Source organism: Lonchura striata, chromosome 3 (assembly GCF_046129695.1).
Source record: "Lonchura striata isolate bLonStr1 chromosome 3, bLonStr1.mat, whole genome shotgun sequence".
Lineage (NCBI taxonomy): Eukaryota > Metazoa > Chordata > Aves > Passeriformes > Estrildidae > Lonchura > Lonchura striata.
The window spans coordinates 96,329,435-96,344,268 of NC_134605.1; the positions used below are offsets into that span (position 1 = coordinate 96,329,435).

General features: G+C 34.4%; 1 long non-coding RNA gene across 1 annotated transcript in view; it reads right to left on the reverse strand.

Annotated features, from left to right (window-relative positions):
* Positions 1-14,834, reverse strand: part of LOC144246013 (uncharacterized) — a 44,862-nt gene that overhangs the window by 12,477 nt on the left and 17,551 nt on the right. The gene's annotated exons all lie outside the window — the stretch shown is intronic.

Genomic DNA, 14,834 nt, shown 5'->3' on the forward strand with positions numbered 1-14,834 from the left:
CCCTACCTTTGAAGACAGTGATTTTAAAATAAATTTTATTATATAAACTGGTTTCAACACTCAATGAGCTGAAATTTCAGCTCATTCATATCATGGCTTCAATGTTTGATGGCTCTGAGAGCTGAAAGAAGATGGATCTTCTGTGATTAGATGCATCCTTACAAATGACACCATTCAATCTAAATAGTCACGGTTCATAGCATTTCTTATGACACGGTGATTAACTTCTCTGCCTGTCATGCTACATTATTTATTGAATCTGGACTTTTTTATTAGTCAGAATTAATCTGATGGTTATTTTACTCAGCTTCCTTATTTTATAAGTTTTCTTGTGGTCTTTATCCTTGCTGTCATATTGCATACCCATGTTGGATATCTACACATACACTTGTGATGGGAGTTAGATTTGGTGACAGACTGAAAGATCCACTTTCACAGACTGTGCATTGGACTGCCAGTGGTGAGAGATCCAGTTTGGGAGTCCAAAAGAAGAAAAATATGTGATACCAGTCAAATAGGAATTAATCTAATAAAGACATCAGATTTCTTGGATCAGACAGGGCTGCACTTAATTGTGGTTTTTATAGGTCATTACAGAGGAGGTTTCAAGCTGGGCTATCTAGTTGTTTTTCAAAAGCATTTAATTTGGATATTATATTTACTGTTGATATAGTCTATTATAATAGTTTCTGAAAAGATTAAGACTAACAATTATACTGTACTGATGGACTCACAGTCTGATGTACCAATACCTTTCTGTTTGAAGGCTTTCTTCAGGCAGTATTTTTATTTTATGAACAGCAACATGCTTTTACCTTTTGCAATATTGTTTTTGTTAACTGCATGAGGTGTCATTGCTTCTATAGTGTGATTTGGCACAATATTGTAACTGCTTTCACAGTTTCTGAGAGCAGATATCTTTATGGGTTGGCATATGTTTTACCTTTATAGTTTGATTGCATTTTTAATTTGATGGGTTTGGCATTTTTGTTCAGCCTACTAAACCTTCCATTTGTGAGTAATAATTCTTTTTAGCTCTCCTAATACTTTTTCTTCGGAAAGTCAAGTTTGTTTTTACAGTACTCTTTTATCTATGTTGCAATTGGCCATATTGCAAATAGTGAATAATCTAACAGATAAATTTCTAAATTTGTGAACTGTTTGAATTCATTGAAAAATTACCACCTAGGTGCTCATTTATCTATGAATCTTCCCAGTCTTTCTTAATGTACCTCCATCAGCAATTCATGATACTAACACAATATCGTATGCTCTTCCTAGAACAGTTTTCCAAAAAATTAGTTTCACATAAAATATGAGAGCTAAAAAAATTAAACAGAGATACCTGTGGTATAAAAAATGAACTGCACAAATATAATTACCTATTTGTTAGTGCTTACTTGAATAAATAAACAACATTATGATTTACATTGCTTAGAGTTAGATTTAAAACAGTTCATAAGATAATTTTCTTCCTCTGGGTTCAGAACAAATGCATAAATAATTTGGTTTTTATTATAACAATATTCTATTTGACTATGTTAAGTATCATTTGAGTGCATTTTAAAACTGATGTCTAGTTGATAAGTTTTGAAATGAATTCACATAATTATTATTAAATAATGGTAATTCAAAGCGGTTTGCTCTGTAGCTCTTCAGCCTCTTACTTGTACATAAGGAATGTGAATTTGGACAAGACTTATGGTAGGCAGAAATTACTACCACCTGGAAGTCTTTCAGAGTTCTAAATCAAATGACTTGATGGTTTCACACCATTTGCTAGTGTCTAAATACTTTAAGAAAATGTTTCACAGCAGTGTCTAGGTACTTCAGATGACACCCTGCTGATTTAATTGAAATTTTTATGATTTCTTCAAAATTTGACTGTAAAAGGCAATATTTTCTTAATGATGACATGTATTATATTGCCACTACTTGGGTAAAATTATGCTGGTTGTTTTGTGGGAGAACATTTACTTAAAAAAATATGGTATATGGAAAAAAATGGGACAAAATGTGTACAGCTGCCTGTAGTAACTGCATCAACTTTACAATTCTCAAGTATAACTCACATTTAAATGAGTAGGATTTAGGGTTGTAATTGAAGGTATATTCTTTAATTTTATAAACCAATCACTTAGAAGCTATTTGGTATATGCCATTTGCAGGGGGCAATAGCTCATATAGAAGGGAAACTATTAAAGTGCATCTAAAATTTAAGTTCTTTGTTAATATAATACCTTATGATGTTATAAATACTTTCACCTGGTTGAATCTCTTCAGTAGGTGGAAGTGATGCCTTAAGTTTTCACTTTCATATTTTTCAGATCTTGTACTGCATTAGTGTGTAACTCTGAGCTTCATATAGCCTGTTAGTAAGTTCAGTTAGACAAAGCAATCCTTTCCAGCCTGAGAACCAAGGACACTGCTGCAGCTTCAGGCCCAAAAAGTGTAAACAACAGCAAATTGAGGAGAGCTTCATAACATGAAGCTGTAATTGGACAATTAACCCCAAAACATAAATGGTCTAAAACTTAAAAAAAACCGTGGAAATTCATGACTGTCATCCATCTTGAACATAGCCTCAGCCAGGCTCTTGTACTGCCCAAGGTTTATCCTTCTAAGGCCTTTTTAATAAATATCTATAATAAATATTTATTTTTAATAAATATTCCTTTAACACCATCTAGCCTCCCTTCTAGGTAGCCTCTTTAGGCATCAGAAGGAAGACTTTATTAGCATTATTACACTTATTTAAAATTAGTAAAAAAGAGAATGGATCTTCATTGTAACCCTTGTCATTCAAAATTATAAAATTAGAATCATAGAATCATAGAACAGTTTTAGTTGGGAGTCACCCTAAAAGTCATCTTGTTCCAAGACCCTGACGTGGGCAGGGACATCTTCCACTAGACCAGGTTACTCAGAGTCCTCTCCAGTCTGAATGGAGAATCTACAACCTTTCTTGACCCCCTTTTCCAGTGCCTCACTACCTTCACAGTGAAGAATTTCCTCCTTATATCTTATGTAAATCTACACTCCTTCAGTTAAAGGCCATTCCCCCTTGTTCTATCACAACTGACCCTGTGAAAAGTCCCTCTCCAGCTCTCTTGTAGTCTCTTTAGGTATTGGAAGGTGATCTAAAGTTTCCCCAAAGCCTTCTCCTCTCTAGGCTGAGCAGCCCCAATTCTCTCAGCCTATCTTCTCACGGGAGGTGCTCCAGCCCTGTGATCAGCTCTCTCCTCTGGCCTCGCTCCAACAGCTCCATGTCCTTCCTGTGCTGGGGACCCCAGGGCTGGATGCAGCACTGCAGGTGGGGTCTCAGCAGAGCAGAGCAGAGCAGAGCAGAGGGGCAGAATCCCCTCCCTCAGCTGCTGCCCACACTGCTCTGGATGCAGCCCAGAGCACAGCTGGCCTTCTGGGCAAGGGCACTCTGCCAGGTTGTGATGAGTTTTTGTCTACAACACTCCCATCTTTCTCCTCTGGGCTAGTCTTGATCTATTCTACAATTACTAAAAGAGGACAGTGTTCCAGAAATTACTTATAATTTCAATTTGAATTATTTATGGTTTCCTTTTTAGGATTATTATATGCAATTTCCAGAGGACCTAAGTTAAAAAAGGTGAGAGGTAGTTAAAAAAATAATTTTAAATATACATTTTAAAGATGTGGCTAGGGTATGTTTCAGGTATTTTAAAAATAGCTAACATAACATTAGGTAACATAATGAATCTTGTTGTAATTTATATTTTAATTCAGATTATGTGGATTTAATTATTTTCATTTTAAGTAAGTAAAATGTAGACAATTATGAAAATATACCTATATGCTTTAAATCTGAAAATAACTGAGTGCATTTTTCATATTATTTTTGCATTTATCCTCATCACCAAATTCTCATAGTGCTTAGTTTTCTTATGTTGAATTTATTACTTCTCTGACCTGCACTAGAAAAGTAAGTGATTTAATATTCATGTGTAGAAGATGAAAAAAATTTATTTAATTTATTGGGGATATTTCAGGCAAAAGGAAAAGACTATTCCACTTTTAAATTTCTTGTTAAGCTTGCAAGGAAGTCATGGGTAAAATTCACTGATTACAAAGTTTCTAGATTCTTGGTCTCCTGATTTCCTACAGATGGGATTTATAGGAAAGACCTCTGGCATAAACTCAGAGATTTAGACACTAAGAAGAAAATCAAGAAATCAAATCTATTTGGGAGCCCACATATTGGAATTAAATTAAAAGTTGCTTATTGTAGCTTCTTTGCTAATTTTGAAGAGGTACACTTGGGATACTGCATCTAAATAGTGGCTACGTTGTGTGCATTGGCCAGGTGGGCGTTCTCTAAACCGAGCCTGCTCAGGCCCCTTTCATAAGGCAACCAGGGCAAGGTGCACATGTATTTTCCAGATTACATGTGTCTGGGTCATATGGTGACACGGAGCTGGGACATGGCCAGTGAACTCATCTGGACCTGGCTTAGAAGCTGTAGCTCACACCTAAGCCAGAGCATTAGTAACTTTCTGTAGCAATGGCACTGAAGAGGCTGCTGCCTCCAGCCTGCTCCTCTTGCTGGTTTGTTCTCCTGAAATATCTGCCTTCTTAACTCTACTGGCTGAATCTTCTTTCCATTCAGAGTAGGCTTGATTAAATGGATTAGACAGTATTCATCACAGTTGTACTATAATTACCTTTTTTGTTTGTAGTGCAGGACTACCCATTGCAATCAGTGCAACCATTGCTGGAGAAGGACATATAAAGAAATTTCTGGGCTTTGCATAATGGGACTTATAACAGCTGACACATCATGGAATGTTGCATAAACCAGCTAGAGATATAGTGTATATATATATATATATATATATATATATATATATATATGTATATATACTAATAAAAGGAGTATATTGGAAATATTGACATTTTCTTAGAGTAAGGTGCTGGTATGGAACCATGGAGAAATGGTCACCTCAGAGAAATGGAGATTCATGGCGTAATACTTTGTCTGAGTCTGTGTTCCATTACCATTTGAGTACAGGTATCTGGACTACTCTCCTGTTTTAGAAAACACAACGAAAAGGCTCAAAGTGAAGAGAGAAATGTTTGCATAAACTATTTAGCTGTCTAAGGCCTTAACTAGAAAAAAAAAGTTCTTAATCTTTTCTGAGATTAATTGGTTTCAAACCCACAGTGTGCACTTCAGTGAAGAGTGATAAGGCCACAGAGTACCTGAACCTGAGACCTACCTTTCTCTCACCTGGGGAGACCTGGGTAACCATGGAGGGATCTTTGTACTACTTATAAAGGAATTTTTCCTTTAATGTTATCAAAGTTTGATTTCTATGCTGGATTTATCTCATAATTTTTAGTTAATACATTAATGTATCTGTGCATAAACTTAATTGTTCTTTAAATGTTATTGAGATATTAGTTTTTTTAAACAGCAATAACTACATGGAAAGTAGTTGTCATGTAATAAAAGTTACATTTATTTCCATCAGGTTGGAATTTTATTGGTTATTCTTCTGTTCCTGAATTAAGATGAGTGCCATCTGTGGTTCACTTAATATTTTTATAGGTTTTTATTACAATCCTTTTATTTTCTGTATCATAGTTAACTTCATATCTACTTTCTCTAAAATTTCTCTTAATGTGAAAGATCACATTATAAAAAATAAAGACATATTTTCATTATTAAATTAGTTTACAATTTGCTTTCAATGGGATTTTTGTATCAATTGTAAAATGGAATTATATCAATATAATTATATGATTATAAAATTGTCTTTTTCTCATTTTTTTCGCTCTTTTTTTTCTGCTAGTATATATGACAGCGCCATATGCGTTTATCATAATATTAGAAATATCACTGCACTGATATTACACAAGTTTGGCTACTTGTAATCCATTGGGACATTAAATCTAAACCTTGGCCTGATGCAATTCTTGCATTGCTAACAAATAACCAGTCTAAATCTGGTCACAGCAAGCTTTGCAGGATCTCAGAGTCACAGAATCAATCAGGTTGGAAGAGACCTTTGAGATCATCGAGTCCAAACTATACCTGACACCACCTTGTCAACCGGACCATGGCACTGAGTGCCACATTCTGTCTGTTCTTAAAGTAAAAGGAAGTTCTAAGGATTCTGGATTGTTTACAATTCTGATGCATACTGTTTAGTTCTGATGTTTATTATTGTGTAAGGACTGAAATAGTTTCAGAAGAGGGAACTGGAACCCAGAAGGGGAATAACCCTTTACTGGAGTTAGTGGTAAGTAGGGCCGCAATGACAATTTGGGAACATACTGGCTATGTTCTCCGTCCAACTGAATAGCATGTAAAAATGCTATGTATATATATATAAGGTAGCCTATATGTTACCTGCATTTTTAAAGGAGTGATGACAAGTTGTTAATGGCTTCTGCTTTGAAATTGAAAGAACTAATTGTAGTTTTGTATGGAATAATTTATTTTTTCTTAAAATTACCAAAAATAGTTTAACATTTCTTAATGGGATCTATGCATGCTACCTGCAGTGACTGAAATATGAGAATATAGGCATAAGAGCTGCAGTTAATTTCTCACTTTTGCAAAGCCAAAATAACTTTAGAAATCGAAGTAAAAAAGATTATGGATGTGATAAATAAGAACATTGATACTGGTTACACTAAATACAATTGGAAACAAATTATTTTGGCATAATTACCAATATATCAAAACTGTTTAATCTCTATTTTGACATTTTCTGTTTATGTTTCATTAGTCAGCAAAGCAAAGTACCAGGAACCTTCCAGTAGACCTCAAGGAATAGCCATTAAAATACAAAAATAGCACTTGAAAAATGAAAACCACACTTTTATGGAAAAAGGTAACCCAAGATAACATATAGGTGATCACTTAAGGCAATATAAATAAATTCTGAGGTTAAATGTTGTGGAATTAATATTATTCAGTCTTGTCCTTCTCAGAACTACTCTCTATACCCAACCATTTGGGATGACAGAATAAGGTAGAACTGTGAATTTTCTTTAGGACAATGTTAAATCCAGTTTAATCAACCTGTAAAAGAAATACTGTTTAAATACATGGGTAATCTCTTCTAATGCTAAGATTTTAATATAGAATTTTTTCCTGTATATGCTGCACAGCTGGATCTCTATAGATCTCAAAAATAATATAGATGGGCTCTGTTCTGCAGATATACAGTAATGCAGTTATACAGTACCACTTAGTGCCACTGTACAGCACAACTTGACTTGAAATACCAGAAGTATCTGATGCTATTAGAAGGTAAAGAATATAATCTTTGTGTTTCATAAATACATCTAAAACTAGTTTTGTCATTCTTAATTTTCCTAAATTTCTATATATCTTGAAGTACTTATTTTCCTCCAAAGGTTTAATATGTTTTTAGAATGTAAAGACAAAACATTTTATTTACAATATCATCTTTACTATTATCTATAAAGATTGAAAGATATGATGGACTGCTAAAGTCTGCTGAAACTGTTTGATGCTGGGGCATGGAAATACTGGTTTGCAAATCTTACAGAAGCCACTTGGCTGATTAACACTGGAGGATCATCTAACTATATACTGGTGGAGATGATCAGGTTCCCATAATCTACATTGGAAAGTTCCTGGGAAAGTTGCTGTGATTTTGTCCTCCCTTTTGAAAAGTTAGACCAATTTCTTGGATTTTCTTTGCTCAAGCAGCCAGGTGAGCTGGTTGGATAATGTGGGGGAATATGCTGAGTCTCTACCAGAAGGATTTATGGTTCCACTACTCCTTTAAACTCTTTATAAAATAGTGGAATTAAACCAGGGCCACTCACCCATGAACTCACAATAGAACTTTTTGTTTGATCGATTTGGTTTTTGAATGTTAATGTCATGGTAGAGAAAACGCAGAATTGTATATACCAATCTGATACTCAGTTTCAGGTTTTCTTTTGCTTCCTTTCTGGCAGAGTTGGAATGTGTTGTGTTGAATTTTTTGTGTCATGCTGAATGGATGCATATACATTTTTAATAGAAACTTGAGCCCTGTCAGTCAAAAAAGCTGAGCTGATTCTATTTATCCTGGCAAATCAGAAATTATATTAGTGATCATTAAGAGCATATAATTTTCCTCAATGAAAACTTTAATAAAGAGGAACATTTATGGTTTATAAAACCAATAGAGAAGACCACATATGAAAAACGATTGCATCTACTGTTAGCTCATGATGATTATGTTGTCAATAAATCATTAATTTATTAAATTAATTTATTGCATTATTTTTACATATATTTAGTGTAATTAATAGGGCTTTTATATGCATGAATATTGTAACATCTTAGGCATTTTTATAATAGTTACAATAAAGAAATAGCTATTTTATAATTTTATAGCACTATATCTGTGTTTTTTAAAACATAAAAAAGCTATTTTATATTAAAGATGTCCTTAGTGTTAACAATATTAGATAAGCTGCCCAAACATGTAAGTTAGAGTAGTAGATACTTTAAAAATAGGGGGGAAAAATGGAAAATATACAAATCAGGATACAGTAGTATTTTATTTTATCTTTATTTATGTTTGGAAGGGACTGAGACAAAAGATGACTTTTATGTTTCTTTTTTTTTTCACAAAATCAAATGATTAAATATGGTACTGTCTTTCAGTTTCAGCCCAGATGTGAAAGACTGCTGAAGGGCAATGACCTGTCTTCATCTCTGAAATCTCTCACTCAATTCATCTGTCAGGTCAAACCTGTTTTGACAGTGAAATCTTTATTTTTATTTTTTAAAGGGGACTCAAAGCTTGTGAAAGGTGCCAGACTGACAGTACAGAAAGGTGAAGTCCTCAATCTGTTCACAGAAGAGATGCTGCTCATCAGCTAACATCAGCAGTTAAGATTTTACTAGAAAGTTCACACAAGCTTTAGCATTAAAGTTCAGCTGCTTCACAATTGATTTTGCAGAAAATAATTTCAAAAACCATAACAAAATCTAGGAGAGTTGCCTACTGCAGCTGAAAACAGCACCAGGTTTATCAGCTTTTATAACTTAGTTCCTACTTTAGTCTTTTGTGTGTACGAAGTTGTTTTCAACCTGCTTGTGTTTGACTGCCCATTGAGTAAGGTCAATGGAGATTATGTGCTGCTGTTTTATATCCATACTGGCTCTTTTGGAGATGATCTTTACCACACTAACCTATTGCCAGATAGCTGAAAACTGGACAGCAGTATATCACACTTGATGGTAAAGTAGGAAAAGACAGAATGTGAAAGGAGAGCAAGAATAAGAAAGAAAGTACAGCAAGCTTATAATTCAGTAAAGCATGGGATAGGCAAATGCAGAATACAGAAAATGTAAATAGAGCTGGAGAATTCAGAAATGCAAACAAAGACACTAGACAAAAAAAAAGAGAAACACTTAAAATAAGGAGTAAAGAATGTTAAATATGAATATGAGGGCACAATAAATATTTATTTAAGAATAAATGCTCATTTTTGGAGTATCCTTGTTATACATAATTATGATGCTCATTTTTATTACAGCCATGGGATTACATCAATATTTTTCTTTGCTTGGAGAACCAATATTAATAAGATCAATCTTTCATAAAACTATTTTGAATTGCTAGAATGTTATAGCTTTACTTTTAATGATATTTTTCTTGGAAGGTATAAATGTATTGAGTAGTTTCCAAATATATATTTTATTAATTTAATTAATAAGATTATTGTACTTTCTCTAAGTATTGCAGCATTCTTCTCAAAAAAAGCCTTCTAGTTAATTTTTATGTCTTTGCCTCTTATATCCTTTTTTGCTCAATGTGTTTGATGAACGTTTGTGTGTAAGCCCTTTTTATCAAATCCAACACATTTGCATTTAACTTTGAAAAATAAAACTTCTGTATTTTCATAGATAAGGGTTTATTACTCTATTTGAAGCATTTGGACAGTGGATCAAAGACTACTGCTTATTGTCCTCTGTTAGCCAAAATGCAGTTGCTATGTCTGCCAGTTAAAGGATATGAACTGAATGGGGCCCAGCATATTTTGTCTATGTGTCAGGAGCAGAGCAAGAAAGAACTACTGATTTTGCTAAAAGCCTAAAAAAATGCAGAAAACATGTTGTCTGTGTTTTTATTAGTGAAGATGCTAATTTGAAATTCATTTAAATTTTAAAAAAGATTGAAAATTACATTTCAGTGCTTTGCTTCCTTAAAATAAACATTTTCTCAATAATCTTATTAGATAAATGTTAGTCTTTAGTGGGATAAGGTTATAATAGTTTTAGTATTGTAATTGTGATACTTTTGTTCCCTACGCTTGTTCTAATTCACTTTCATACACCAACAGTAATTTTGATTTGGCTAAATTATTTATAAGAGTTGAATGTCTTTGTGAATATGAAATTAGCGTAATTCATTATTTTACTTCTTTAAGCCAGACCCTCCAGGTCTTATTTAAGTAAAAACCTTGCTGAAGTGTATATCTATCCCTGAAGCAGAGTTTTGACTTGAATGAGGCCTTCAGATCAGATCTTTTGTTTAATAATACATATGTAAATAATATTTTGTAGGTATTTTGATTCATAAGTTAAAGAATTAGTATTTAATTCTTTGTCTATTACCACTGAATATAATTTAAAATTGAGGAAATAAAATAAGATTAATTTAATAATAAAAGTTAGAATGAAACAAGAGTGAGGAAAGTGTTAATGATTAGTATATAAAGTCTGCAAGGAAGAGATAAATTGGTTTTTATGTATGTAGGTTCCACCTGAGAATGTGCAAGTAGAAATTACAGTACATGCCAGCAATACTGTGACTGATGTTAGATTTCCTTGTTTTTTAAATGTGTTTGCCTATTTTAAATGCAAGCTGGATTTTTCATGCAGAATGTGAAGCATATTGCATTTGATTCTGAACATGAAACCATTTAATATAGTTTTTGATTAAGGGGTGGAATGGTGAGGTTTCTTGCTTAGTTCTGATGTGGTTGAAATTTCAATGAAGCGTTTGCTTAGGATATTGGTATGATTAAATGATGATTGGAGTCCTGTAGGATTCAGTAATCAAATTTTTGTCATTATTACAGGGGTAACTCATGAAATGCCAACATCATTAAATCAGTTTCAACTGAAAATTTAAATCCATTTGACTTAACTAGAATATACAACCAACACTCCTTTTTACCTTTGGCAACCAAGAAAGAAAATGCAATACAACAACACAGATTTTCTTGTGAACACTTACGGAAGCAATTGAAATAAGTCTGTTTATGTATGTCTTTTATAAGAATATATTTATTTTCATTCTACCTTAAATTGTAATTTGTCTTTTACAAAATTGACTGAGAATTGACTCATTCTTTAACAGTGTTGAGAGAGGAAGGCACCTCTTAGGCGTCATACGATGAATGCCCTGGCAGAAAATTTGGCTTCACCAAATATAGTGTGTGCTTCATAACTGACTTTAGTAAGTTTAATAAAATTGTACCACATATGTTTTATGAGATAAAGATTAATCTGAAAATCATAGCTGCTATATCAGAATTTCTTTGTCATTAATCATTTGTGCATTTGTGTGTTACTTATGCTTAAAAGAATGCCTACACTGATTCTATGTACACTTAAGTCAATGAATTGAGAGAGAGAAGCAGGTCTAATTTTAAAGACAGCACTGTCACTATTTTGACTATGTGAACATAGCAAATGGATGTTGAGACTGAAACCTGGGAAGGTCTATGCTTCTTGATGTTGAGGCAATTTATTAGTTTACTCAATGATTTGAAAAAATTAGTCAGGATTCACAAAGAAGATTTATGATCATAATTATAGCATGTACATTTTAAACATGGTGTTATTCAGTCACATTTGTAATTTCAGCATGGTCTCTTAAGCTTCCTGTAGAATGCATGTGGAAAATAGGGAATCTCAGACTGTGATCCACAAAATCCTGAATTCCAGGTGCGCGTCATCTGAGCTGGCAAGATGGGTGTCACAAGTCCTAGCCCTTAGTGGGAATGGATTTAAACTCAGGCTTTATTACATTATCCTAAGACACTGACTGAGTTGTGGGAGTTGCTCATGAGTCTTTTCCATTTGTTTTTAATGGAAATTATGTTCTAATTGTATGATTAAGTAAATGCCCACTGAAGTAGGAAATACAACATAATGGTCCCTCAGACTGCTGGACACTAAGACAGTTGTCTATTTGATGACTCTTTTGCTGTAGCCCACCTTGCCTACCACTATTGCCACAAGGTGAACTTGCGGGGATTGCATTTTCTATCATGAGAAAAGGCAAAGACACTCATGCTATCTCCTTGTACTTAGAAGGTAGATTCCAGCGAGTCTTGATCTCAAATTTGAATCCAAAGATGGAATTTGGCACTCTGTATTTGTGTGGTATAATTGTGCATATTCATGCACAAATGCAGATATAACCATACATATTTATAGCAAAAAATTCAGATATGATTCAGCATATCCAGACATACACTATTGGCACTTCAGTTGATGTATTTTTGTAACTCTTAGAAAAAGTGATAGGAATGGCATAGAAATAATTAAAACCCTTTAAAAAATATATGAGTTACTTGAAAGAATTTGTGATTGCAGCAGTTGCATACGTGAAAGTAAATATTATTTATTCATGCATTTTCAATGGGTAAAATTCCAAGTGAAACCAATGTTGAAAATGCTGATAATGGGATTTCAATTAAATATTCAGTGGATTAACTGCTATATGCTTTTTGGCATAGGTTGAAGGGGATACTCTGTCTCTGAGGATATTCAGGAAAAGTTTTAATTGAAAACAGAGCTACTGTTTTCTGAACTGAAGAAGTCTGGGTAGCAGGCTAAAAGAAGTACTGCAAATTTGGGGTAAGTCAATGCAAATTTAAATGTAAGCATAAATTCATATAGAAAAAAGTAGTACAGAAAGTGCTATTACATATCCAGCATAAATAAACCTGGACTATTGTTATGAGCATATACTTTGTAAGTATATGCACCTTTGGGATGAAATTTCTTACTTTGTAGGCTGTGTATGGAGGTACTAACATATTTGGAATTTTAAATCTCCCAACTGTGCATCTGTAGGAAAGCCTGCAAGAAATGCCTCTATAAATGTTTTGAAAATGGCATATGGTGATAAATACAATGTCATACTCATGAACAGTAATATGCAGAGCAATAAGTAGGTTTAGTGGTAATATTTTTGTGAAAAATGGAGAAAATATATAAGAAAATGTAATGCGACTAAAAATCATACTTTTCTAGTGGAGAGTGTGTGTTTCAATTGACCATTTTTTATTTTTCAATCAGGAATTGGGTCATTTTGGATTCAAACCTTTTTGTACTCCTATGAATTTTCCAATAATTTGATTTTCCTTTCTCAATCAGAACATAAATTAAATTAAAAATACTGAAATTAGTATTGAGACAAAATTTCTTTTCCTAGTTATATCTAGAAATTGGAAGCTAAAATAACAATATCTTAAGGGAACTGTTGTATTTTTAGAATGACTTTGAAAATATGGTATCTTTTAATTCTGTTCTTGCCATCCCTGTCTGAACTCAGGGATGGATTTTCTCATTTTACCTTGTATAAGGTAAATAATGTGTGTGGGAAGAGGACCTTAGTGAGAGCTTCTATTGTTGACTTATGAGCAATAATCTAATGTGGGCCATTTTTATAGTTGTACTGCCAATTAACATGAAGATATAATTTATTCTCACTTTTAGCAGGTAATAAGCAAACATGACCTGGTAAAATAGAGAACTCTATTGATGAAGACTATGGTAGGACAGCTTTGCTAGTATATGTCAGACTCATTCCCAACAAGGCTTTCCTGTTTTTCAGTGAAAGGTCAAGGAGCGCACCATTCCTTGTGGGAACCTCCACTATCGGTGTCAGGCAGTTGCCATCAATACTTCCCTGGTTCTTCCCATCCTGTCTGTGCTTCTCCAGCAGTGTCAGGGTGGCTGAAGTGCCCCAGAGAACCAGAGCCTGTGGCTGTGAGGCTGCTCCGAGGCTGCTCCGGGGCCTCGTCACTCCCTCCTCCTGACCAGGAGCCTGCAGAAACACCCTCAGCGGTGTCACTCTTGCTACTCTGCCCTTTTACCCCAACTCATAAGCTCTCATTTGCTCATCATCCACCCCAAGACAGAGTCTGACACATTCCAAGTGCTGTCTCACATAGAGGGCAACTCCATCACTGTGCTTTCCCAGTCTGTCTTTCCCAAACAGCCGGCAGCTGTTCATGACAGCATTCCAGCCACATGAGCTGCCCCACAATGTCTCTGTAGCTGCAATGAGATCAAAGCCCTGTGAGTGCACACAGATCTCTAGCTCCTTCTGTTTGTTCCTCATACTCTGTGCATTTGTGTACACAAGCTTTATAGAGGTATTTGATTGTGTCAATATCCCAGTGGGGGTACAAAGGGATGCCCCACAGTCCATTCTTGTTGTTATGTCTCTGGGTACTTGTGCTTGCTGGAGGTGTCCCTTCTTTAAGCTTCATTTTGCTACTTGGTTGGTTGCAATAGTTCTTCCCTTCCCACACCTCATGTCTGTCAAGCCTGGCTATGTCCCTCTCCCCCTTCAAATCTACTTAAAACTCTCTCAAGGAGCCCTGCTACATCCAGACTAAGTTCTTATTTCTCTTTGAGACACATGGACCCTGTGTGTTGCCATCAGGCTCATTGTCATATATACCGGCCCATAATCAAACCCCCAAATCCTGCTAATAACACCAGTCTCAAAGCCAGGTATTGTTCTGCATGATTTTCCTATTTCTTGTCCCATCATTCCTTGTAACTATCAGAA